At 38.3% G+C, this 25,968-nt stretch overlaps 1 protein-coding gene and 2 pseudogenes across 8 annotated transcripts in view; all 3 read left to right on the top strand.

Annotated features, from left to right (window-relative positions):
- LOC139707272 (uncharacterized) overlaps window positions 1-25,968 on the top strand; it is a 136,828-nt gene that overhangs the window by 61,259 nt on the left and 49,601 nt on the right. The gene's annotated exons all lie outside the window — the stretch shown is intronic.
- On the top strand, window positions 101-13,551 carry LOC114080416 (plakophilin-4-like; annotated as a pseudogene).
- Window positions 7,758-9,303, top strand: LOC114080464 (importin subunit alpha-4 pseudogene; annotated as a pseudogene).

Below are 25,968 nucleotides of genomic sequence, written 5' to 3'. Positions count from 1 at the left end.
CTGTGGGGTTTGATTTAAACTTAAGGGGAACTTGGGGTACTTTTTCCCAGAAATGTGAGTTGGTTATCAGAAGACCAGGTTCAACAACCTGGTATTCAGCATGTACATCTTCATCACCACAGGAAAGGGGGAGTCTAGGAAAAGACCAGATACTCAAGAATTTCAAAATTGTCCCTTTAGGATGACTGTCCCAGGTATGGCCTGAACTAACCTAAAACTGGGCAAAATTGCCCAGTCTTTTGCAAATTGAATAATTTCATGTCTTACTGTATTTTATTGCCTTTGACATGTCTACCATAAGTGTTTTAGAGATGAAGAAGAACATATAAATATCTTCCATCCAAGTTTTTTATGTCACAGACCTAGAAATGTCATGTCCAATGTCATATAGCCAGCAAATAGTAGAGAGAGATAAGAATTAAGATACTCACCTTCAAGCTCAATGCTATTTCCAACAATTTGGGGCTAGAGTCTGGAAGATATTCTCCCTAACTCTTGATCTTACTCTTGTGGCAACCTTAAATTAAGTTCGTTTCTTAAAAAGAATATTGTTTTGACAGCATTGTACCTCTTTATTTAGGCAAATTTAAAACAATGTCTGATAACAAAGGGCTGTCACTTTGACTTTGTTCTCACTGCATTATTTTGAATTTTCCTTTCCTTTCTTCACTCTCTAAATGTAAGTTTTCTCATGTACCATGGGGGATTGCTTCTCTACAGTGATGCTTCTCAGATTTTTTTGGATGATAATGTTTATATTCCCAAGTAGGAATTGCAGTAAATAGCCTACCATAGCTTTATTCAGAATCAAAAGAAGGTGAAAATTTGAGGATAGTGGACAGTGCTGTGTGAAGCAAGGATTGACAGCAGGGTAGAGATGCATGGGCAGAAATAAACACCCACATTCTCATCAGGTGATGTAAATGATGGGTACTGGAGCAAATGTTGTGAATGTTGAGTATCTTCAAAAATGTATGATAAGTCGAGTTTCCGTGACAAAAGCTTTCAGTGTCTTGCAACAGCTCAACAGTTGTGTACTTATTCAGCATTAGCAAGAAAATAAATATTGATAGTATAGAGATCCCACAAATCAAGCAGGGGGAAGGTAAGATCAATTATTTCTATGGACAATAGGGAATGTGGGCAATTACTTGAGAACTCTGTTTAATATATAATAAAATTGATATGGGACAATGGGGAAAAGCTTGAACAATCATTGGTTTTTGAGTCTGTGGGAGAGTATTAGCTGTAGAACTAACAGCTTTAAAATTTAGTTCATAGTGGACTCTCAGATCCACTTGATGCCCCCCAAGTACTGCAATAACCTGGACACTTATGCCATTGATAGGACTCTCCAGTGCCAAAACATGACTTGAATTTATAATTTTCCTTCCTGATAGGTGGTGATAGGTGGAAAGCCCTAAAGGTTTATTGAAAAGCAGATGCTGGGTCATCAGGCAGGCTCCCAAGGGCTTGATTTATGGCTTTCCTAAGTAAAAATTGTGTCTCAGCAAATACAAACTGCCATAGAGTATGGATATTTAGAGTTGCCTGGGAATAGTCACAACCAAACATTAACTCTGTAAATCCCCAAAACTTTGGCTCATGTGTTTTAAAAACTGAGGCTAGTGTGCTATGGTGAAATTTTTTGTAAAGTGATGAATTGTCCCCCTAAATTTAGGTCTTTCTCCTGGGCTTTATTTAAAGTAGGAGCATGCCTGAATATGGAAAGAACAAAATAGGCATTTGATTTAGGAATGACTTGATTTTTTTTATTTCCTGAAGAGTCCTTGAAAAGAGTTAAGACATGTTTGTTTGTCTTCTTCATGTAAAGGCTACAGCTATGAGCATGTGGATGGTTCTGTGAGAGGAGAAGAGAGACACCTGTGTATAAAATACTTTGGACAGCAACCCATTTTTAGTTTTCTCCTGAGTACCAGGGCAGGTAAACCACATAGGTATTGATGAAAGCAGACAAATAAAGAGTGGTGTGGTACTTTTACATCCCACCCATTGGTACACTTTTCCATAATCCTCTGATAGGTAAGGTTATTACCAAGGAGTATAAAAAAAGGAGAGAATCAAGGCAGTTGACATAACATAGTACTGGACTTCTAGAGTGGAGTTCTTTTCTGTTCAACCTATGCAAGCTGTGATCTCAACAAAGAAGTAAGGCTAAAACTTAGGCTTGTTTAAACACATTTAAAAAAGTAACTGATCCGGTTAGATCACTCACCTGGGAATGTCTTGATTTTATTTTATTTTATTTTTTTGTAATTTTGGGGAAAGTTTTATTGACATTTAGCTTTCCTTCCCAGCCATGAATTTGGAAAATAAGATAATCTCTTTGGTAATTTCCCCTCTTCCAGGAGTATCTCTGGAATAGTGTTGTAAAATTTAACAAACATTTTGTTGTTTAAAATGTGATTATAGTGAAACTGCCAACTCTGTATAATTATTATGGCATTGCTTATATGACTCAAATCAAAAATACCATATGACATTTGTGGTGCTTTGCCAGTTGCAGAGTGCTTTCACTATTAAATAATTTGAAATCAGTTTTAGGAGATGGAATTTTTCCTATATACAAATCAATAAGAACTTGAATTGATTTTGAATTCATAATCTGAGTTTCATTATCTTATTTTTTGTAGACCTTAATTCTGATGGAATAGATACAGGAACACAAAAAGGATGTTTGTCTTTGATGAAAGAGATTAAGGTCTTTATGAAAAGAAAGTTCATCCTTATTTAGAAAGCATTTAGTAAGTGCTTTGTATTATATGGGTATATAAAAGAAGTGTTAGATTCAATCCTTGAGTACAAGGAGATCATTTCTCAGTATATGTCTTATCTCTCTAATAAAGACAATAATAAGATACAATCAGATTTCTTTGGCCTCGGTCTCTTCCAAGGTCATGGACCACACCCTGCATCAGAGCCATTCATTTATGTCTCATGGTTAACCTTAGGGGAAACCTGAAGGATCTAGTCAAATGCATCATCAGTTGTTGGGAGAGGAATTCCATTTTTGTTTTTAAGATTTTATTATTCATATTTAGAGAGAAGATAATGTTTAAAACATCTAAAATTAGGAAGAAAGAAACCTCTGATTTTTAGTTAGTCTTCTTGGAGGCCTCAGAGTAGATTATCTAGGAGCTGAAGCAGTCCTGGACATTAACATTTTCCAAACACTGTTATATTTGCTATCACATTTTTGCTATAGTTCTGCAGCATTTTCATTTAATGGGTTTCCTTCTGGTTTTCAAGAGGTGAAGTTATTTCCACATATTGCCAGCAAGTAACAATGATAGCTTATGAATATGTCCCAAACAACTAAATACAGCTTAAAATATCCTCCCTAAAGTATCCTCCCTAGTGAAAAAATGCTGCACTAGCCAATATTAACCCATGAGGAAGAGAATTTTTATGGAACACAAACACATTTTTTAAATGAAATGACTGCCTAGATAGTATTAGCATACAGTGGATAAAAAGGTTCTGGAGCCAGGTGCAATAGTGCATGCCTACAGTCCCAGCTACTCAGAAGCTGAGGCAGGAGAATGGAGTAAGTCCAGGAGTTCAAGGCCAGCCTGGGCAACCCTGCAAGACCCTGTCTCTATCCCAGGAGTAATAACCACAGATTCTGAAATATGGAATGGAATCCTGGCTCTTTCATCTTCTAGTGGTGCAACTTCAAATAAGTCCTTTAATCTAACTGTTTCCATTTCAGCATCTACAAAATGAGAATACTATCAAGGATGCTGGGTTGTTGTGAGGGTTAAAAGAGTTATATATACATAAAGTGCTTTGAACAACTCTTGGTGAGTAGTAAAGGAGAAGTATAGCTCTCATTATTGGGTATAATTTAGCATCTCTCAGTAATCAGTCATTATTATTTCTTTAGTCCAACTTCAATTTTATATGAAGACTTTAATAAGAATGTTTCTGCCTGACTTGTCTTGATATCCACCTGGGAATCAGTAGTCCTTGTGAAAAGGAACCCTTCATTCAGTTCGTGGAACCCTTTTAGGCTTGTTTTAGCAAAGAACTCTAATGACCCTGGCAAGAATGAGTCTGCTCTGTACTAGTTTTCATATTAATCAAAGAGAAGGCTGTAATTTGCTTCATAGTACTCTAAATTCCTGTAACCCCCCCCCCCAATGTAATTCCTTGGCCCTTTTCCTGCACTACCAGAGAAAGACCAGAAAGTTGTTGTATTGAGTGTTCTTGTCTTAAAATTGATTTTATGACATTATCATTGATTAATGTGGAAACTGATACAGGGCATTTTCTCTAGTCAGAAGCATGTATCATCCCCTATTCTCATTAACTAGTGTCAGGGTCTTCCTACCTTGATGTAGCTTGTGCTTTTTTTTACTGCCGACTGCACACATCTCATTTTTTAAAATTGATTTTTAGTTGTAGATGGACACTGTTTTAGACAGCTTTTTCACCACTGTGACTAAAAGATCTGACTAGAACAACTGTAGAGGAGGAAAGTTTATTTGAGGGCTCATGGTTTCAGAGGTCTTAGTCCATAGAAGGCCAGCTCCATTCCTTGGGGCTCAAGGAGGCTGAACATCATGGTGGGAGAGTGTCGCTGAGGGAAGCAGTTCACATCATGATCAGAAGCACAGAGAGACGCCACTCTCCAGATACAAAATATATATTCCATAGCCACACTCCCAATGAACTACTTTTTCCAGCCACAACTCACCTATCTCTAGTTACTACTCAGTTAATCCCATCAGGGATTTATTCACTGATTATGTTAAGGCTATGACCCAATCATTTCTCCTTCAAAACTTGCATTGTCTCAAATGAGAGCTTTTGGAGGACACCACATCTAAACCATAAAAGATAATACCTTTATTTTATTTTTTTAATGTGGTTCTGAGGATTGAACCCAGTGCATCACATGCTAGGGGAGCTCTCTAAAAAATTATATACTAGGGAATCTGGCTCTTAAAGATGTTTTGCTGTCAACTTTTAAAAAATTATTAATTCAAAGATCTATTTTCTACAATCTCAAAGGATGAGATACAATAGCTTTTAAAAGTTTTCCTCAAAATTAACATGGGAGTATATTCACCAGGTCTCAGACTTATATCATGAAATATGTTGTTATCCTTGTCATAAAGTTGCTAGTTAGTAAGCCTATTTACTAAGTATTAGTATTTGAGTTGTCCCATGAACATTGATTATTTTATCATTGTTACCATCCCTAGGACCACAGAAATAAAGAAAGAAAACTTGTAGGCTGCTGTAATAGCCTCACATCCAGAGGTCCTTACCACTGGCTGCTTTATGTTTAAATGATTTATGTTTGAATGGGTTTGAAGACTTTTCAAACATTCAGCTAATTCTGCCAGAAAATTGCTCTGTATTTCAAGTCAAAAGCACTCATGCAAATTCCTCTGTATTTCAAGTCAAAAGCACTCATGCAAATTCCTCTGTATTTCAAGTCAAAAGCACTCATGCAAATACTGAAACACCTGAGTATAAGGCATAGGTTGAGTTCATATCTTCTTATAGGGGTAGTCCTGTCTCTACACAGGGAGGTCTCTTGAAGGATCTTTTGTTATTGCTGCTGGTAATGGTAGTAGTTATGTTGATAATGATTGGTTTTGTTCTAGCTGTCATTGTTTGTTTTCATTTTTAACTGTTTCTAGGGTATAACTGTAGAGAAGTAAGTTTATTTTAATTGCGGAAGGCATAAGGATATAAGTATTTTTCTGAAGGATTCTTTCAAGGTTTTTATTTCAAAATTTATGGACTGACATGATTCTCAACTAAGGTTCTTAAATTATTTATTGTTGTGACTCAATGATATAGAACAATGTGTGTTAAACTGTGGTCTGTAGCCCACCTGCATCAGAATCACCTGGGATTGATTATAAAGATGCAAATGTATTACAGGCCAGGGAGTTGCTTCCACAAACTCCACAGCTGATTGTGAAATAGATGCCCTCCCCTTGAAATAAAAAACTTCAAGTTCTAAACTTCTTAATACCTAGGATGGAGGCTGATGGATTGCCCCTGGACCTGCTAGGCATCGCACAGGAGAACCTGAGACTGAGACATGTTTCTGATTAATACTATCTAGCTAAATGTATACTTGGGAACTTCCTACCTTGTATCCCACTGTATACCCTCTATTCTTATAAAAGCTTTCCATACCATTGAGTCACCAAAGATGGATATTTGTGAAAGAAATCATTCACCTCTATCTTGCTTAAACTTAGGATAGAAACAAACCTATGTTTCCTCTGCTATCCTAATATAAAGATGACAGTCATCTGAGATACCTTCTCACCCTTCACAAAACACTCTGTTCCACTTTCTGGGTGTTCTTTTGTTGATGATCATAAAATTAAATTTCAGACTTCACTAGTTCTCCATAACTCCGCAGTTTGCCTGAGCAACGTCAGCTCTATAGGAAAGGAAGCATGGGAGCAACTGTGATCCTGTGAGAGGCTGGTGGACTCACTGTTACACATGATTCACACATGTGTGAACACATCTGAATATGAAAGCAAGATGTACACCCTGAGAAACCTGTGTTATCAGCTGGAACTGGATGTCTCTGAGGCCTGGCTACCTAGACTGAATGAGTTGGATGACTTACTAGGAAAAGAGTCTCCCTGCAAAGGCTCCAAGTCAAGTTGCTGGAAGAAGAAGAAAAAGGAAAAGAGAGCACCACAAGAAGATCAATGGTATGGAGTTGGCCCTATCCCAGCACTATCCCAAAGGAGCTGATATGCTCTGGCATCTGTCAGTGCTAAAACCATATCTGACTCTTAGCAGAAAATTTCAACCCAGCCACCTTGGAAGGCTCTGTTGAATCTCTCCAGAATCTCTCTGCTAGCAACTGAAAGTTTGCACCGTATATATGGGCACCTGTCCAAAAACCAAAAGGGCTCCCATCCTTGAAGAATTTCTGAGGATGGATAATGATAGTTGACCACTGCTTTGAGGAATATGGAACTAGACATACAGAACAAAGAGGTTATAGGTGAATGCACCATGTGAGTCCTGCTCAACAGGCTTCCAGGTGGCCATGGCCCCAGCATTGTTCAAGAAGACTATGGCAGCCATGTGCTACTCTGCCCAAGTTCACCAGGAAAATCATGGAGAATGCCAAAGCCCTGACCAACTCTGGAGACATACAAAAGTGGGTGAACATAAAGGCAGAGGAGACAGGTCTTCTAAGGCAGCATCCCAGGTCTTCAATACATTTTGGTAATATCAGGACATCTGAAGCATTTATAAAAAGGATATGTGGAGGGAGAAGTGCTCTGGCCACAGTCTGGCATGCTGGGAACTGTATTTGTCATGCAACACCCTGCATCTGAAGAAGTGTGGGCAATAAAAGCAGCTAAGTCTGGCTTCCTTTTTAGCGTGACTTGTGGCCCTGTGTTTAGAACTACTAGGGAGTGGTGAGAGACAGGGTCATCCCAGGAACCAACCAGGAGTGTCTCCAGGCTGGTCATCTTTCCGGCCAGTCTTTATGTGTCCATAGTTTCCCTAAGTGAGCACTACTCCTCAATCCCGTTCCACTCACCTGGCCCAGCCAGGTCTCTGCTATAGCCACCCAGGTGCTGTTGCCACCTTATGCTTGGAGGCATCAGGTAACATGCTCTCCTCTCCCCCACTCTTCCCCTCCCTACCTCCCTGGCCACTCCCTCTGGCACCTAGACTTGCAGCAGCCATGGCAGCCACAAGAGTAGCTGTCGCTGGCACCTCACACAGCCATGGTCAAAAACTTCAGCTTGGAGAACCACCACATCAAGAGCTTCAATAACAAGGGCCGCAATGTGGAAACAATGTGAAGACACAGAAATGAAGTGACAGTTGAACTGCTGAAGAACAAAAGAGTGGAACATTTACTGAAAAAGATAAGTGTTCCCCAAGAAGAAAGTTTAGAAGACTCAGATGTTGATGCTGATTTTAAAGCACAAAATACAACACTAGAAGCTATACTGTAGAATGCCACAAGTGATAACCCATTGTTATGAGTCCTGCCCAGGCAGCAAGAAAACTATTATCAACTGACAGAAACCCACCAATTGATGACCTCATAAAATCTGGAATTTTAACAATTGTAGTCAAATGTCTAGAAAGAGATGATAATCCTTCGTTAAGTTTGAAGCTGCTTGGGCACTAATATAGCATCAGGAGCTTCTGCAGACCCAAGTATTGTACAGTCTAATGCAGTACCTCTTTTTCTGAGACTTCTTCATTCACCACATCAGAATGTTTGTGAACAAGCAGTGTGGGCTTTGGGAAACATAGGTGATTGTCCTCAGTGTAGAGATTATGTCATCACTGGGACTTATCAAACCTCTTCTGTCCTTCATCAATCCCTCCATTCCCATTACCTTCCTTCAGAATGTCTTGTGGATCATTGCCAATCTCTACAGGAATAAGGACCCCCTACCACCTATGGAGACAATTCAGGAGATTTTGCCAGCTTTATGTGTCCTCATATACCCTGTGGACATAAATATTCTTGTAGGCACTGTTTGGGCTCTGTCATACTTGACAGATGAAGCTAATGAATAGATACAGATGGTTATTGATTCAGGGGTTGTGCCATTTCTTGTGTCCTTTCTGCACCACCAGGAAGTGAAAGTTCAAACTGCAGCCCTCAGAGCAGTTGGCAACATAGTGACATGCACTGATGAGCAGACTCAGGTTATTCTCAATTGTGATGTCCAATCACACTCCCCAAATCTCTTATCACTTCCAAAAGAGAAGATAAATAAGGAAGCACTATGGTTCCTTTCCAACATTACAGCAGGCAACAAGCAACAAGTTCAAGCTGTAATAGATGCTGAATTAATCCCTATGATTATTCATCAACTTGCTAAGGAAGACGTTGGAACACAAAAAGAAGCTGCTTGGACATTGGGAACTTAACAATTAGTGACAGAAAAGATAAGGTTGAGTACCTTGTACGATAGAATGTAATACCACCATTCTGGAATTTATTGTCAGTAAAAGATTCTCAAGTGGTTCAGGTCATTCTGGATGGTCTAAAAAACATTCTGATAGTGTCTGGTGATGAAGCAAGCACAATAGCTGAAATAGTTGAAGAATGTGGAGGTTTAGAGAAAGTTGAGGTCTTGCAACAATAAGAAAATAAAGACATATAAATTAGCATTTGAAATCATAGATCAGTACTTCTTTGATGATGATATCAATGAAGATTTTAGCCTCATTCCTGAAGCAACACAAGGAAGTACTTACAATTTCCACCCAACAGCCAACCTTTAAACAAAAGAGTATATTTTTTAAGTTCAGTTGAGTGCAGCATCTTTCTCCTGTTCAATATAAAGCACCACCAGATGGCTACCAAATGATAAGAAAAACAGCAACAAAAGGTTCCAAAACACATGCTTTACATTCATGCATTACTGGTGGGACTGAAAATTAGTGCAACCAATCTGGAAAGTAGTATGCAGATTCCTTAGAGAACTTGGAATGGAACCACCATTTGACCCAGCTATTCCACTTCTTGTCAATAAAACAGCGTACTACAGTAACACGCCAATTCAATGTTTATAGCAGCACAATTCACAATTGCCAAACTGTGGGAGCAACCTAGATGCCCTTCAATAGATGAATGGATAAAGAAACTGTGGGACATATACACAATGGACTATTACTCAGCATTAAGAGAATAAATTATGGCATTTGCAGGTAAATGGATGGAGTTGGAGAATATCATGCTAAGTGAAATAAGCAAATCTCAAAAAAACAGGGACCAAATGTTTTCCCTGATAAGTGGATGCTAATTCATGTGGAGAGGGGGCATGCATGGGTTAAGTGGAGGAAATCTGGATGGAGAAAAAGGGAGGGAGTAGGGGGGAAAGGAATAGGAAAGACGGTGGAATAAGACATCATTACCTAGCTACATGTATGATTGCATGAATGATGTGTCTCTACTTCATGCACAATCAGAGAAGTGAAAAATTCTGCTCCATTTGTGTACAATGAATCGAAGGGCTTTCTACTTTCGTGTATAACTTATTAGAACTAATAAATAAATAAGATTTAAAAAATAAATGCCTCTTTGCTTTGATGCTTCTAAACCGACTCATGTCTCAGTCACTTTGCAGTTACCAAAAGTCACTTTTACATGGACTGTAAATGCATATTCATGATTTCCTAAACTGTTGTAGAATTCTTAAAGATCTCAACTACCCTATTTTCCCCAGTCCCTGGGGTCACTTACTGACAATTGCAGTCTCTAGTTTAAACTATTCCATAGTAGGGGTAGGTCAGCTGCCTGTTGGTATTCCTTTGGAAAATGGTGCACTGTAAATCAAGAAACTTTGGTATGATGCATATTCACATTGTAAGACTGAAGAGCTGCAGTATTATTTAAACTCCATAATTGTCCTCCACAAATATATTTTCATATTCTTTATGTGGAAGAATAGATTTGAAAGTACAAGCCAAATGATTTTCATTGGTGGAACTGATTCAAAAAAGTAAACTTAAAAACAACAACAACAAAAAAAAAACACTTGGTATTGATTAAACAGATAAGTTTAAAAAAAACTGTACTTCATCTACCAGTAATTGATATGTTTATTATCTGCCTCAGAAGCCAGGGTTGGAGGAAGAACTTTATATATGGATGGTAATGCTTTCATTGTTATATCTACAACAAGCCCTATTTGACAACTCACTTCAGCCTGTGTGTTCCTGCTGTTTTGAAATAATCAAATGCTGTGCATAGTATTTTACCTGAGCTGCAACCTGTTACAGACTTGAACTTCTGCTTAAGTTGAAAGCAAGAGTCCCTGTCTACAAAGGGAAACAAACAAACAAAACAAAACTGCAAACGTCAAAAATATTAATCGGTCGTGTTTTTAAAAAATCTTGCTTCCAGCTTTCAGGAGTTAATATTTTTGTTTTAATCTGATAATTAGATATGGTTGATTTATGCTAGGTTTAAACGGTGGAGCTTTCATGTTTACTGTAATTTAGTCTTAAAACATTTTTTACTTTGTAACCAGTGCTTTTGTAGTTGGCAACAAACCAGAAAGTATTTAGAAGTGTTATAAGACTTCATTTTTTGAGTATTGGGACAATTCATTCAGATCCTACTCTAAAAGCATCTATGCATATTAAAAGATTCAAACAGTGATCTGTGTGGAGGAATACTCTGTAATTTTTAAATTTTATTTAACATAAGCCTGATTTGCAGTGATCTTGAAGTAATTCTGAAAAATCTGATATTACTATGTAAAGTTATTGCTTTTGGTAAATTGTCTTGACCCAGTTGTTAATGAACAAATATGGATTTGAAAATTTTATTAATGAAAAAATATGGATTTGAAAAATTTTAAACTAAATAATTTGTGCTGTCACAGTAACTTGCTCTTATTTACTGAATATGATTTCCCAATGATTGATGTGAAGGAATAGAAAACCTAAACTCATTTAGTTATTTGGAGGGTATATTTACTGTGATAAAGATAATACAGATGACATCAGAGTTTTGTGAATCAACTGGGGTGTTTTCACTGATAAACTATACACGGCAGGTGTGCATTCATTAAAATAAATATATCTGCCAAGGTGTGAGTTTTGTCTTGTATTTAAAGTGAATACAAGCATCTGTTCACACTACAAGGTTTTTACCTGCTAGAGAATCTGTTTTAATATAGTGGTTTGGCCTCTGATTATTTATAGGTTATATAAATTTTATAATCAATTTCTCTTTAAGGTGGCTCAGATTTTTCAACTTGTACACATAAAATTGAGTTGAATTTTACTGTTCCTTTTTTTCTTTTATCCAAATTTTGAGTTAAAGCTTCATATGGTAACTGCATCCTGTTTAGTTACTAACATCTACATTTTTTAGACTGTGTGGTATTCACTAAAAATAGGAATAACAAAATCAAATCAAATTAAGGTCACAAATGTTGGTGAAACACTTAAAGTACAAATTGTCTGGATATTGTGAATTGTTCCCCTTCCAACTTAGTTTCTTCCAGACTTTCATACTTAATTGACAGTAACCTTTCAAATTTTGTATACACAGAGATTAAAATTGGGCTTTACTATGATGATTTCTATTTCCTCTTATACTTTAATTGCAAACTAACATTTAAGAGAACATTAACATCAAGTATTGCAGACATACATGTGCATTTGCTTGGTTCAGTTTATTGTAATCTTACCAGTTTTGAATTGGAATTGCACCATCTCATAAACAAAGGAAAGTAAATATACTGCTGCACTTTCAAGTTTTCAAAACAGTGTTTAAAAATTGCAGCATTTCTATTTTCTTAAACTCAGTTAAAATAGACTAAAATGTTCTTCTAAACAATTAATAACATGAGGAGAGAGCCTACAGATTGGGAGAACATCTTTACCACATGCACCTCTGATACAGCATTAATGTCTAGATTATATAAAGAACTCAAAAAACTTAATACCAAAAATTCAAATAACTCAATCAATAAATGGACTAAAGAACTGAACAGACACTTCACAGAAGAAGAAATACAGTTGATCAACAAATATATGAAAAAGTGTTCAATATCTCTAGCAATTAGAGAAATGCAAATCAAAACTACTCTAAGATTTCATCTCACTGCTGCCAGAGTGGCAATCATCAAGAATACAGGCAACAGTAAATTTTGGTGGAAAATGTAGTGGAAAAGGTACACTCATACACTGCTGGTGGGACTGCAAATTGGTGCAACCACTATGGAAAGCAGTATGGAGTTTCCTCAGAAAATTGAGAATGGAACCACCATTTGACCCAGCTATCTCACTCCTTGGTTTATACCCAAAGGACTTAAAATCAGCATACTATAGTGACACAGCCACATCAAGGTTTATAGCTCTCAATTCACAATAGCTAGACTTTGGAACCAACCTAGGTGTCCCTCAATAGATGAATGGATAAAGAAAGTACTCAATAGAATATTACTCAGCTTTAAAGAAGAGTGAAATTATGGCATTTGCCAGTAAACCATTGGAGTTGGAGAATATATGCTAAGCGAAATAAGCCAATCCCACAAAACCAAAGGCTGAATGTTTTCTCTCATATGTGGATGCTAATTCATAATAAGGAGGAGGGGCACTAGGGAAGAATAACCTACCTTAGATTAGGTAGAGGAAAGTGATGGGGGAGAGGAGATGTAAGGATAGGAAAGACAGTAGAATGAAACAGACATTATTACTTTATGTATATATGTGACTACATGACCAATATGATTCTGCAACATGTACACTCAGAAAAATGAGAAATTATATCCCATCTATGTATGATATATCAATGTGCATAAATGCATTCTATTGTCATGTATAACTAATTAAAACAAATACAATTTAAAAAAAACGGGGCATCTAAATGTGTTCTTAATTTTGTATATGGGTTTAGGTTATGTAACCAATAAAAAAGCTGCTATCAACTAAAAACAAAAGGATATATGGAATAAGAACCATTTTATTATACCTATGACAACATTAGACCAAGACCAATTCAAATCACATTCTTCCTTGTCCACCACTGACTAACAGGTCACCCATCATATATAAAAAGGACTGAGGATGTAGCTCAGTGGTAGCACACTTGCCTAGCATGCTTAAGGAACTGGACCAAAGTCTTGGTAATGTTTTCCAACTAGAGTTTCTGAATATTATTTTATAAATAAATTTTGTTTTATTTTTTATTTATTTGGTCCATAGCTAATGATGGAATAATAAACTTCGGGGGAATTTCTTTTCTGTTTGTAGTAGCTATTATTAGCTATGGGAGAAATAAGTAGTTGAAAAGTAAGGGGGAGACTGGAGTTGTAATTTAGCAGTAGATCACTTGCCTTGCATGCATGAGGCACTGTTCTAATCTCAGCACCACATAAAAATAAATAAATAAAGATATTGTGACCATCTACAACTAAAAAAATATGTAAAAAAATGAAAAGAAAAGAAAGGGGGTACCTATTCTGAGAATCCCACTAATATCATCACATGTCTGTGAATTAATCCATGGAAACACAGGAATTGCTATAGTCTCTACAGTTCTCTCATCCTTTGTTACTTAATAAGTGGTAGTACTCTTATTAATTAATTAATCATAATTAATAGCAGTTAATCTATTGATTAATAAGGGGTAGCTCCCAGTTAAGGCAAAAGTAGTTTTCAGCTGAACCACTTTTCTTTAATTTTTTGTCATTCAGAAAGCAGTAGAAACTAATGACAGCCCTATTGCATCCTCATCAGATTACTCAAATTGCTCAGAATATCAAAGATACCTGGAGTAAAAGAAAGTTTGCCCCAAATCCTCTAAGCAAGTGTCTTTGCTGTGGCTGGGAGGTGTGCAGGCTGCAAGCCAGTATCGTTTGCCTCCCCCCACAGGCTCCTAAGAGTTCAAATGAATTGTCCCCAGAATCCAGCCCCACCCACAGCTCCAGGGACTTGCGGGTGTAGAAGGAAGTAGCCCCACATTTGCCTGGAAAGCTGTTAGGTCTCTCTGCAAAAACTTGGCATCTCAGAGTCTGCAGGGTCAGATGTCACTGCTTGGGTTAGAAATCCAGATGGAAAGGTATGCCACTTCTCCTTTTGTATACTTGAATTAGGAGGAAAAAACAAATATCACTTTAAACACCATCATCTCTCTCAGAAAGTTCTGCTTCCATATCATTTCTTGGGCCTTGTGTAATTTCCCCTGAAGATCTAACATGTTTCCTAATTTTTTTTTCCCAACTAGAAGTTTCCTACCAGGTAAGATAGACAGGAGACAGGTAGCTGACACACCCATATTGTCCATCTAGGAATGCACTTAGAATTTGAGCAAAACAATCAAATGAACAAACAAAACTTCCAACTCTGAGCAAATAAGATGCAGTTCTATATTCCTGCAAGTCATCACAAGAGATAGTGATGAAGATTAAGAGGTGGACAGCAATCAGTATTCAGGTATAATGTATAGATAAGAAGATGGGTATATTTGCCACATTTTTTAATCCATTCATCTATTGAAGGGTCTTCCATTAACACAAGAAAATGTGTTTATGATCCCAACATATGAAGATCAGAACACAGTGTTTGTTAACCACTGGAGCAAGACAAAGATGCTAACAACCTCTAACTCCTTGCCAATTTCATTTATCATCTCCAGTTGGCTGTGTTTCATTTGATGCTCAAGGATTTTAGTGCAGCATATTATATGTAACTCATTATTTTGCCATTATTAGATTTTTTCAAAGAATCTAAGAGTTTTTGCAATCATAGCTTTTAGGCCTATGCTGAGTCAGAACATCATGGCAGGGAGCATGATGATGAGCAAAGCTACTTACCTCATGGCAGCCAAGAAGGGGGACAGAGAGAAAGAGGGAGAAAGCGGCTGGGAACACATAGTCTTAAAGGGCACAGCCCCAGGGGCCGACTTCCTCCCACCAGGTGCCACCCCTAAAGTGTTCACCACATTCCAATTTGATCCAGTCATCCCCCCAATGGTCCTCCCTCGGCACACTGCTGCACAGGGACCAAGCCCTCAACACATGAGCTGTTAGGGGATGTATAAGGGTCTAAACCATAACACATGGAAAGTTGAAGAGGTGGAGACAAATGTGTAGATTATTGAAATGTTTTTATTTGCCCTTTATCTATTTGCCAACTGATTAAAATAACTTATAGATTAGCATCTATAATTTTATTTAAAAAGAGATACTACCAGCCATAGCGGGGGGAGATCAAAGTAAAAGCAAAGACATCAAGACCTGTTGTGGAGCTTCATACCTTCCTCATTACCCATGTACATAATGTTGACCCACCAATCTCCAGGGAGCAGTTGAAAGGGTAGTGTTGTTATTATCCTTGGAGTTATCCAGAGTCTAGCATTTATAAAGAACTTTATCCTAAGATTTGGGAGCTGGGTAAAAAGAGACACATTGAGATTGTTTTTCCCCACATTCTAATAAGAGACAGCAAAACCGAAAGATTTGTAAAAACATCATTCCCTTCAGGAACCAAACTCAAGAAGGAATTTACCATGTGGACTTGATTTGAACTGGACAATATCGCCAAGTAATATCTTACAAAGGATATGAAGCTCCTATTTGAACTTGAGATTTTTATGACAAATGTTCAAAAATAAGGGGTCTAGATGATGAGATATAACATTATATTTATGAAAAACTAACTTTACACAAAAACAAAATCTGAAGACTTAAATGGCTACCATGCCATTTATTGATGTCTGAAACATAAATTTTACCTATCATTTGACAATTCCTAAAACATAGTCAATAACCATTCAAACTCTTTCTGATTAGTAAATGTTATAGACTAAGTATTTGTATTTCCACCAAGTTTACATACTAAACTCTGACCTCTAAGTGTGGCAGTATTTGGAGATGGAGTCAACAAAGAATTAATTAAGAACAAATCAGGTCATGTATATGGGATCCTGATCCAATAGAATTAATGTGCTTATCAGCAGAGGCACCAGAAACATCATCTCTCTTTCCACCTCTCTCTTTTCACCTCTCTCTGTACACACCAATGGGAGGATGTGGGTGACCATCTATGTTAAGGCATGCCCCAAAGCATTTGTGTTTCTGAATTAATGTTCAGAAGTGACTGCAGTCTGAGAGCTCTAACCTAATCAGTCCATCCTACTTTGAATGAACTAACTGGGTGGTAACTGTAGGAGGTGGGGCAGGCCGAAGGAGGTGGGTCACTGGGTAAGTGCCCTGGAAGGGTTGTTTTCCAGTGGCCCCTCTCTCTTGTGCTCCTCTCTCTTATTCCTGACACTGCCATGAGGAAGCAGTTGTCCTCCAACACACCCTGTCCCCATGATATTCTGACTCAAGCTCAGAGCTATGGAGTCAGCTCACTATGGACTGAGACCTCTGAAACCATGAGGCCCAAATAAATTTTTCTTCTAAAACTGTTCTTGTCAGTTCTTTTGGTTCTAGAAGCAAAAAAGCTGACAAACACACTGTTAATTTGGCTGACCAATCCATAGTATTTTGTTGTGTCAGCCTGAGCAATGTAATACATCCAATGAATAGATCCTTGTTCCATATGTTTTGATTCTTGTCTGTCTCTCTCAATGGAATGTAAGACTCATGTGGAAAGAGATTTCTGTCTTCTTTGCTAACTGATTTCCCAATGTCAAGAAAATGACTTACATGTGGATGATACCCTACAAATGTCTGTTAAATCAATGAGTGTTTTGGAATCACATTATTATTCTTTCCGGTGATCCATTTGCTACTTACTCCTTTGATACCTGTCTTCACTCTGCATCCCTAGCCTTCTTTTTCTTTAGAGGCTTCCCCTTGGTTTTCTTCACTGGATTGCTACATGGTGAATTTTTCAATTCTACTTCTATTAGATTATTATTATTAGATATGACCTTTTCATTACTGATAAATTTCAGAGATGATTGACACACATCTTAGACAAACATCTGCTGTATTTATACAGTCCTTGAAATGTCAAGAAGAGTGGACCTGTTCTTGCACTTGTCTCTTCACCTAGTACCAGCCACACAAGTGGAATTTCTTAGTTTCTCTACACATTTTATAACATTGAAGTGAGTATGAGAGCCGCTCTGTCACATCAAGGCTGGAAGTATAATATGGGGTCGCAAACCCATAGCCTGAAGCTATGTGCAGCAGGTAGGGGAGGGACAAAGCACCCGAATGTTCCCACTTTCATAAGTCTCACCCTCGCTTTCTGCCATTTCTTTGTCTTCTCTTAATAAGTCTCAGGTCCTCAGTGTCCAAGTTGAAACATTGTAAGTGGAGCACTGTTGGGATTCCACTGGTTGGAACTTCTGCAGCAAAATACCTTGCCTTGAATGTGTTCTAGGATCTTCTAAGCAAATGCTGACCACCAGGAAATAATGATGAAAAATTTAGTTTTTTTTTGATATATATATAATATATATTTTTTTATTGGTTGTTCAAAACATTACAAAGCTCTTGACATATCATATTTCATACATTAGATTCAAGTGGGTTATGAACTCCCATTTTTACCCCAAATACAGATTGCAGAATCACATCGGTTACACATCCACATTATTACATAATGCCATATTAGTAACTGTTGTATTCTGCTACCTTTCCTATCCTCTACTATCCCCCCTCCCCTCCCCTCCCATCTTCTCTCTCTACCCCATGTACTGTAATTCATTTCTCTCCTTGTTTTTTTTTCCCATTCCCCTCACAACCTCTTCTATGTAATTTTGTATAACAATGAGGGTCTCCTTCCATTTCCATGCAATTTCCCTTTTCTCTCCCTTTCCCTCCCACCTCATGTCTCTGTTTAATGTTAATCTTTTCCTCCTGCTCTTCCTCCCTGCTCTGTTCTTAGTTGCTCTCATTATATGAAAGAAGACATTTGGCATTTGTTTTTTAGGGATTGGCTAGCAACACTTAGCATAATCTGCTCTAATGCCATACATTTCCCCGCAAATTCCATGATTTTGTCATTTTCAGTGCTGTGTAATACTCCATTGTGTATAAATGCCACATTTTTTTATCCATTCATCTATTGAAGGGCATCTGGGTTGGTTCCACAGTCTAGCTATTGTGAATTGTGCTGCTATGAACATCGATGTGGCAGTATCCCTGTAGTACGCTCTTTTAAGGTCTTCAGGGAATATTCCAAGAAGGGCAATAGCTGGGTCAAATGGTGGTTCCATTCCCAGCTTTCCCAGGAACCTCCATACTGCTTTCCAAATTGGCCACACCAATTTGCAGTCCCACCAGAAATGTACAAGAGTACCCTTTTCCCCACATCCTCGCCAGCACTTGTTGTTGACTTCATAATGGCTGCCAATCTTACTGGAGTGAGATGGTATCTTAGGGTGGTTTTGATTTGCATTTCTCTGACTGCTAGAGATGGTGAGCATTGTTTCATGTACTTGTTGATTGATTGTATGTCCTCCTCTGAGAAGTGTCTGTTCAGGTCCTTGGCCCATTTGTTGACTGGGTTATTTGTTATCTTATTGTTTAATTTTTTGAGTTCTTTGTATACTCTGGATATTAGGGCTCTGTCTGAAGTGTGAGGAGTAAAAATTTGTTCCCAGGATGTAGGCTCCCTATTTACCTCTCTTATTGTTTCTCTTGCTGAGAAAAAACTTTTTAGTTTGAGTAAGTCCCATTTGTTGATTCTTGTTATGATCTCTTGTGCTATGGGTATCCTATTAAGGAATTTGGAGCCCGACCCCACAATATGTAGATCGGAGCCAACTTTTTCTTCTATCAGACGCAGAGTCTCTGCTTTGATATCAAGCTCCTTGATCCATTTTGAGTTAACTTTTGTGTATGGCAAGAGAAGGGGATTCAGTTTCATTTTGTTGCATATGGATTTCCAGTTTTCCCAGCACCATTTGTTGAAGATGCTATCCTTCCTCCATTGCATGCTTTTAGCCCCTTTATCAAATATAAGATAGTTGTAACTTTGTGGATTAGTCTCTGTGTCCTCTATTCTGTACCATTGGTCCACCCGCCTGTTTTGGTACCAGTACCATGCTGTTTTTGTTACTATTGCTCTGCAGTATAGTTTGAAATCTGGTATCGCTATGCCGCCTGATTCACACTTCCTGCTTAGAGTTGCTTTTGTTATTCTGGGTCTTTTATTTTTCCATATGAATTTCATGATTGCTTTATCTATTTCTACAAGAAATGCCATTGGGATTTTGATTGGCATTGTATTAAACCTATAGAGAACTTTTGGTAATATTGCCATTTTGATGATGTTAGTTCTGCCTATCCATGAACAGGGTATATTTTTCCATCTTCTAAGATCTTCTTCTATTTCTCTCTTTAGGGTTCTGTAGTTTTCATTGTATAAATCTTTTATCTCTTTTGTTAGGTTGATTCCCAATTATTTTATTTTTTTTTTTGAGGATATTGTGAATGGTGTGTTTTTTCTCATTTCCGTTTCAGAAGATTGTCGCTGATATACAGAAATGCCTTTGATTTATGCATGTTGATTTTATATCCTGCCACTTTGGTGAATTCATTTGTTAGTTCTAGTAGTTTCTTTATAGACCCTTTTGGGTCTTCTAGGTATAGAATAATGTCGTCCACAAATAGTGATAATTTAATTTCTTCTTTTCCTATTTTTATGCCTTTAATTTCTTTCATCTGTCTAATTGCTCTGGCCAGTGTTTAGAGAACTATATTAAATAGAAGTGGTGATAGAGGGCATCCCTGTCCTGTTCCAGATTTTAGAGGGAATGCCTTCAATTTTTCTCCATTCAGAATGACGCCAACCTGAGGCTTAGCAAAGATAGCTTTTACAATGTTGAGGTAAGTTCCTGTTATCCCTAGTTTTTCTAATGTTTTGAACATAAAGGGATGCTGTACTTTGTTGAATGCTTTTTCTGCCTCTATCGAGATGATCATATGGTTCTTATCTTTATGTCTATTGATGTGGTGAATAACATTTATTGATTTCTGTATATTGAACCATCCTTGCATCCTATGGATGAATCCTACCTGATCATGGTGCACAATTTTTTTGATGTGTTTTTGTATCTGATTCGCTAGAATTTTATTGAGGATTTTTGCATCTAGGTTCATTAGAGATATTGGTCTGTAGTTTTCTTTCTTTGAGGTGTCTTTGTCTGGTTTCGGAATCAGGGTGATGTTGGCCTCATAGAATGAATTTGGAAGTTCTCCCTCTTTTTCTATTTCCTGAAATAACTTGAAAAGTATTGGTATTAATTCTCCTTTAAAGCTTTTGTAAAACTCTGCTGTATACCCATCCAGTCCTGGGCTTCTCTTGGTTGGTAGTCTTTTGATTGCTTCTTCTATTTCATCCATTGATATTGGTCTGTTCAAATTGTGTGTGTCCTCCTGACTCAGTCTGGGCACATCATATGACTTAAGAAATTTATCGATGTCTTCACTATCTTCTATTTTATTGGAATATAGGTTTTCAAAATAATTCCTAATTATCTTCAGTATTTCTGTAGCATCTGTTGTGATATTGCCTTTTTCATCCCGTATGTTAGTAATTTGAGTTCTCTCTCTTCTTCTCTTTTTTAGCATGGCTTAGGGTCTGTCGATCTTATTTATTTTTTCGAAGAACCAACTTTTAGTTTTGTCAATTTTTTTCAATAGTTTCTTTTGTTTCAATTTTGTTGATTTCCACTCTGATTTTAATTATTTCTTGCCTTCTGCTACATTTGCTGTTGTTTTGCTCTTCCTTTTCTAGGGCTTTGAAATGAAGTGTGAGCTCATTTATTTGTTGGTTTTTTCTTTTTTTGAGGAATGACCTCCAGGCGATGAATTTCCCTCTTAAAACTGCTTTCATTGTGTCCCATAGATTCCGATATATTGTGTCTGTATTTTCATTTATCTCTAAGAATTTTTTGATTTCCTCCTTGATGTCTTCTGTAACCCATTGATCATTCAGTAACATATTGTTCATTTTCCATGTGATGTAGGATTTTTCCTTCCTTCTTTTATCATTGATTTCCAGTTTCATTCCATTATGATCAGATAAAATGCATGGTATTATCTCCACCTCTTTATATTTACTGAGGGTTGCCCTATGGCATAATATATGGTCTATTTTTGATAAGGATCCATGTGCTGCTGAGAGAAAAGTATATCCACTTGATGATGGTTGATATATTCTATATATGTCAGTTAAGTCTAGGTTATTGATTGTGATATTGAGTTCTATAGTTTCTTTATTCAACTTTTGTTTGGAGGATCTGTCCAATGGTGAGAGAGGTGTGTTGAAGTCACCCATAATTATTGTGTAGTGGTCTATTTGATTCTTGAACTTGAGGAGAGTTTGTTTTATGAATGTCACAGCACCATTATTTGGTGCATAAATATTGATAATTGTTATGTCTTGTTGGTGAATGGTTCCTTTTAACAGTATATAATGTCCTTCCTTATCCCTTCTGATTAACTTAGTCTTGAAGTCGATTTTATTCAATATGAGGATGGCCACCCCTGCTTGCTTACGAGGACTGTGTGCGTGGTATATTTTTCCCAACCTTTCACCTTCAGCCTGTGTATGTCTTTTCCAATCAGATGTGTCTCCTGGAGGCAGCATATTGTTGGATTTGTTTTTTTAATCCATTTTACCAGCCTATCTCGCTTTATTGGAGAGTTTAAGCCATTAACGTTTAGAGTCACTATTGATATATGGTTTGTACTTCCAGCCATGTTTGATTATTTATCTGTTTTTTAAAATTTAGTTTGTTTCTCCATGATTAGCTTTCCCCCCACCCTCTGTCTTTACTGAGGTACTTCCCACTGTTGGTTTTGGTTATTGTTTTTCATTTCTTCCTCGTGTAGTGTTTTGCTCAAGATGCTTTGCAGTACTGGTTTTCTGGCTGCAAATTCTTTTAACTTTTGTTTATCATGAAAGATTTTTATTTCGTTGTTGTACCTGAAGCTTAATTTTGCTGGATACAGACATCTTGGTTGGCATCCATTGTCTTTCAGTGTTCAAAATACGTTGTTCCAGGATCTTCTCGCTTTCAGCGTCTGTGATGAAATATCCGTTGTAAACCTTATTGGTTTACCCCTGAATGTAATCTGCCTCCTTTCTCTTGTAGCTTTTAATATTTTCTCTTTGTTCTGTATATTGGATATCTTCATTACAATGTGTCTTGGCGCTGGTCTACTGTGATTTTGTATGCTCGGTGTCCTGTATGCATCGACAATTTGTATATCCGTTTCCTTTTTTATTTCTGGAAAGTTTTCTATAATTATTTCATTCAGCAGATTGCTCATTCCCTTGGTTTGAACCTCTATACCTTCCTCTATCCCGATGACTCTTAAGTTTGGTTTTTGGGGGCTGGGGATATTGCTCGAGCAGTAGCGCGCTTGCCTGGCATGTGTGCGGCCCGGGTTCGAACCTCAGCACCACATACAAACAAAGATGTTGTGTCTGCCGAAAACTAAAAAATAAATAAATAATTTTTAAAAAAGTTTGTTTTTTTTATGTTATCCCATATCTCTTGGATGTTTTTCTCGTGATTTTTTACCAGCCTTTCTGAGTTGGCTAAACTCTTTTCAAGATGATATATTTTGTCTTCATTATCTGACGTTCTGGCTTCTACTTGCTCCACTCTGTTAGTGATACTCTCATTTGAGTTTTTAATTTGGTTTATAGTTTCCTTCATTTCTAGAATTATTGTTTGATTTTTTAAAATCTCTATCTCCTGATAAAGATGCTTATTTGCTTCTTTTATCTGTTTATGTAATTCATTTTCAATGTGATCTTTCACTGTTTGAATTTGCTGTCTCGTATCCTCTTTAAGGTTCCATTCCATCTGTCTAAGGTATTCCTTGAGTTCTTTATTTGATGATTTTTCTGATGCCTCTAGGTCCTCCTGAATATTTAGGCTTTCCTGCATTGTTTGTACTCCTTTTCTTCCTTGCTTTTTCATGCTGCTCATGTTACTTCTTGTTCTGTTTGACTGCTGAGTTACTGTTTACTCCTATAAATTTATTTGATGCTTGGGAGGAAAGGTATTAGAAGGGAAGGGTAGAAGTCACTAAGGAGAATGAGAGTAAGCAGGTAGAATTCAAGGAAGAGGGAATAAGGAAATTGAAAAGAAATGAAAAGACAGAAGAAAAAAATAGAAAATAAAAAAAGAAAAAAAATTTTAAAAGTAATCAAAAAATAAACATAAAATTAAAAAAATAATAAAAAATATTTAAAAAATAAAAAAAAATGAAAATGAAAAAAACCCCAAATAATAATAATAAAAAAAAGAATTTAATAAATGCAGTCTTAGAGTTTGATTAACTTCTCTTCCAGTAGGTGGAGCTGTGCCCATCGGGCCAAGCTTCTCCCCTCAATATGCGGGAACCAATCACTGTGCAGCAGCTCCTCCTCCCAGACTTGGCGGGTCCTCAATCCTGAGTGCCTAGGGCCTTCTCTTGTGTCTAGTCACTTCCCCACTTTTCCTCAAGCCAGGCCCTGCTCACCGGTGACGCTCACCACAATATTGGCTACACGCCAGGTCTGGTGCTCCCAGGAGCCCTATTTTCTTAAACGACTGGGCACACTCTCTCTGTTTGCCAGTCCCTCAGACCCTAAGTTTGTGGAGCTTGGGGCTGAGAACCCTCAGTGAATTTTGCTTGCCCTCCGGTAGCCACGCTCCCGTAGCTGGTGCAAGAGACCTCAGTTGTCAGCACTGGTGGGAGCGGTAGCCGGGATTTCCGCGCGGGTCCCACGCCACTCCTGATTCCCTCGGTCTGACTATCGCGCTCAAGGGAGAGCTGGGAGGGGCCCTTACAGGAGAGCTGGGAGGGGCCCTTAAGGTTTCCCCGCTGTGTGGAGAGGGAGGGCTAGGGGGTTACACACCTGTCGCCGCCAGTTTCAATGAAGTTATCTCCTCCGCTGCATTCTGGTGACGTCAGTTCTCTGCCATGGTGGTATCCCATGCAAATGGCGACAGTTCGTTCCCTTTGCCGGGTGACCAATGCAACGGGAGGGTCCTGACTGGCTCTTCCAAGCCCCGTCTCAATCCTGTGGCCACTGCCTATGAAGGCTCCGTTGGTATTAACCTCCGCAGGTTCAGAAGGGCCAACCAGTTGTTTCAGCGGGATCGTTTAGTGCTGAGTCACAGCGGTTTGTCGGCGAGACGCAGGCAAACGGGAGCTTGAATTCAGCCGATCCGGGCTCGGTGTGTGTTCTGAGAGGCCCAGACTGTTCGCCCCAGATACACGTCAGCTCAGCATTGCCTAGTGATCCTGAGCAAACAGCACTTAGATGGTTTACGACTCCCTATGCCCATGCAGCTGAAGAGGTCAGAGACATGATCTCTCCGCACCCGTCGCCATGTTGGATCTCCTCGCAATCGAAAAATTTAGTTTGTTATCTTGGATGAAGTGACATCACTTCTCTTTCATGTGCTGTTTGTGGCTGCTTGGTACTTGGTCTAGGGCTGCACAACTAAAGTGAAGTCAGTAGCAAGGCTCTGGCTCTGACTAGGAAATGCAATGGTGGATGCCAGTAATGTCTTGCTGTTTGACTCTCTTTTTGCTCTTTCCTCATCACAATCTTTAACACTATTTTGCTTGCCAGAGAAGAAGTCCAAAATGGAAAAGAAATAGTTCCTCTTCACTTTTCACTTTCACAATAATTTCACAATAAATGTGGGTGACTTTGGCTCACAGAAAGCCAAGGATGGAAATTTCTCATGAAGTCTAGTGAGAAGAAATGAACAGGAGACCCTCCACCACCTCCAGTCTGACCCCTAAGGACTTTGTGGAGAGGGGGGAGGTGGCTAATATCACTGTTGGCACCCCACACCAAGAATGAGGACTTTAGCAGCCCAGAGTGGTCTGCACACTTCTCCAGAGAGAACCCTGAGCATGTGTGCCGACAAGGGAAGTCACTGCTCCTCTGTAGATATGTGAAAGCCTGAGTGATGGGCAGCAAGACTGCACAGAGCTCAGGTTGACCATTTAGAGGTCACATACAGGAATAAAAATCACAAGAGCAAGGGTCAAGCCATGTGCTGCAGTATGCAGGCTGCAGAACAGTGGAAACTGGCCAACTAGTCCTCTGGGGGGAGCTTTGCTCCATTCCGAGGCTGGATCATAGTCAACAGTTGGGATTTCCCAAAGCTGTACTCAAGTCCATGCTAGAAGCTGAAGTCAATCACCGTTCCCCCTTAGCCAGGAGCTGGCGACATCTCAGCAAGTGGCTCTGTTTCCACACTCCAGGCATCATGAGAGTGGTCATTTCTTTAGCCAGCCCATTGCAGTTTTCATCCTGAGGGCTTGTTGGTCCTTACTTGAATGAATACCATGTGGCCATCCAACCACAACAATCTGCTATGTGGCCTTCCAGTTGTCACAGTTCTGCAGCTATTAGTTTTCTAGCTGGATTAGATTTTGCACCTGCTTTTTTTCCCTTTTCTGTCTCTCACAGCTTCATCTTCCCTCAGGGCCATCATTATATGGCAAGAGTCTATAGCAGGGC

This window comes from Marmota flaviventris, chromosome 10, assembly GCF_047511675.1.
Source record: "Marmota flaviventris isolate mMarFla1 chromosome 10, mMarFla1.hap1, whole genome shotgun sequence".
NCBI lineage: Eukaryota > Metazoa > Chordata > Mammalia > Rodentia > Sciuridae > Marmota > Marmota flaviventris.
This window is presented reverse-complemented; position numbering and strand designations above follow the sequence as displayed.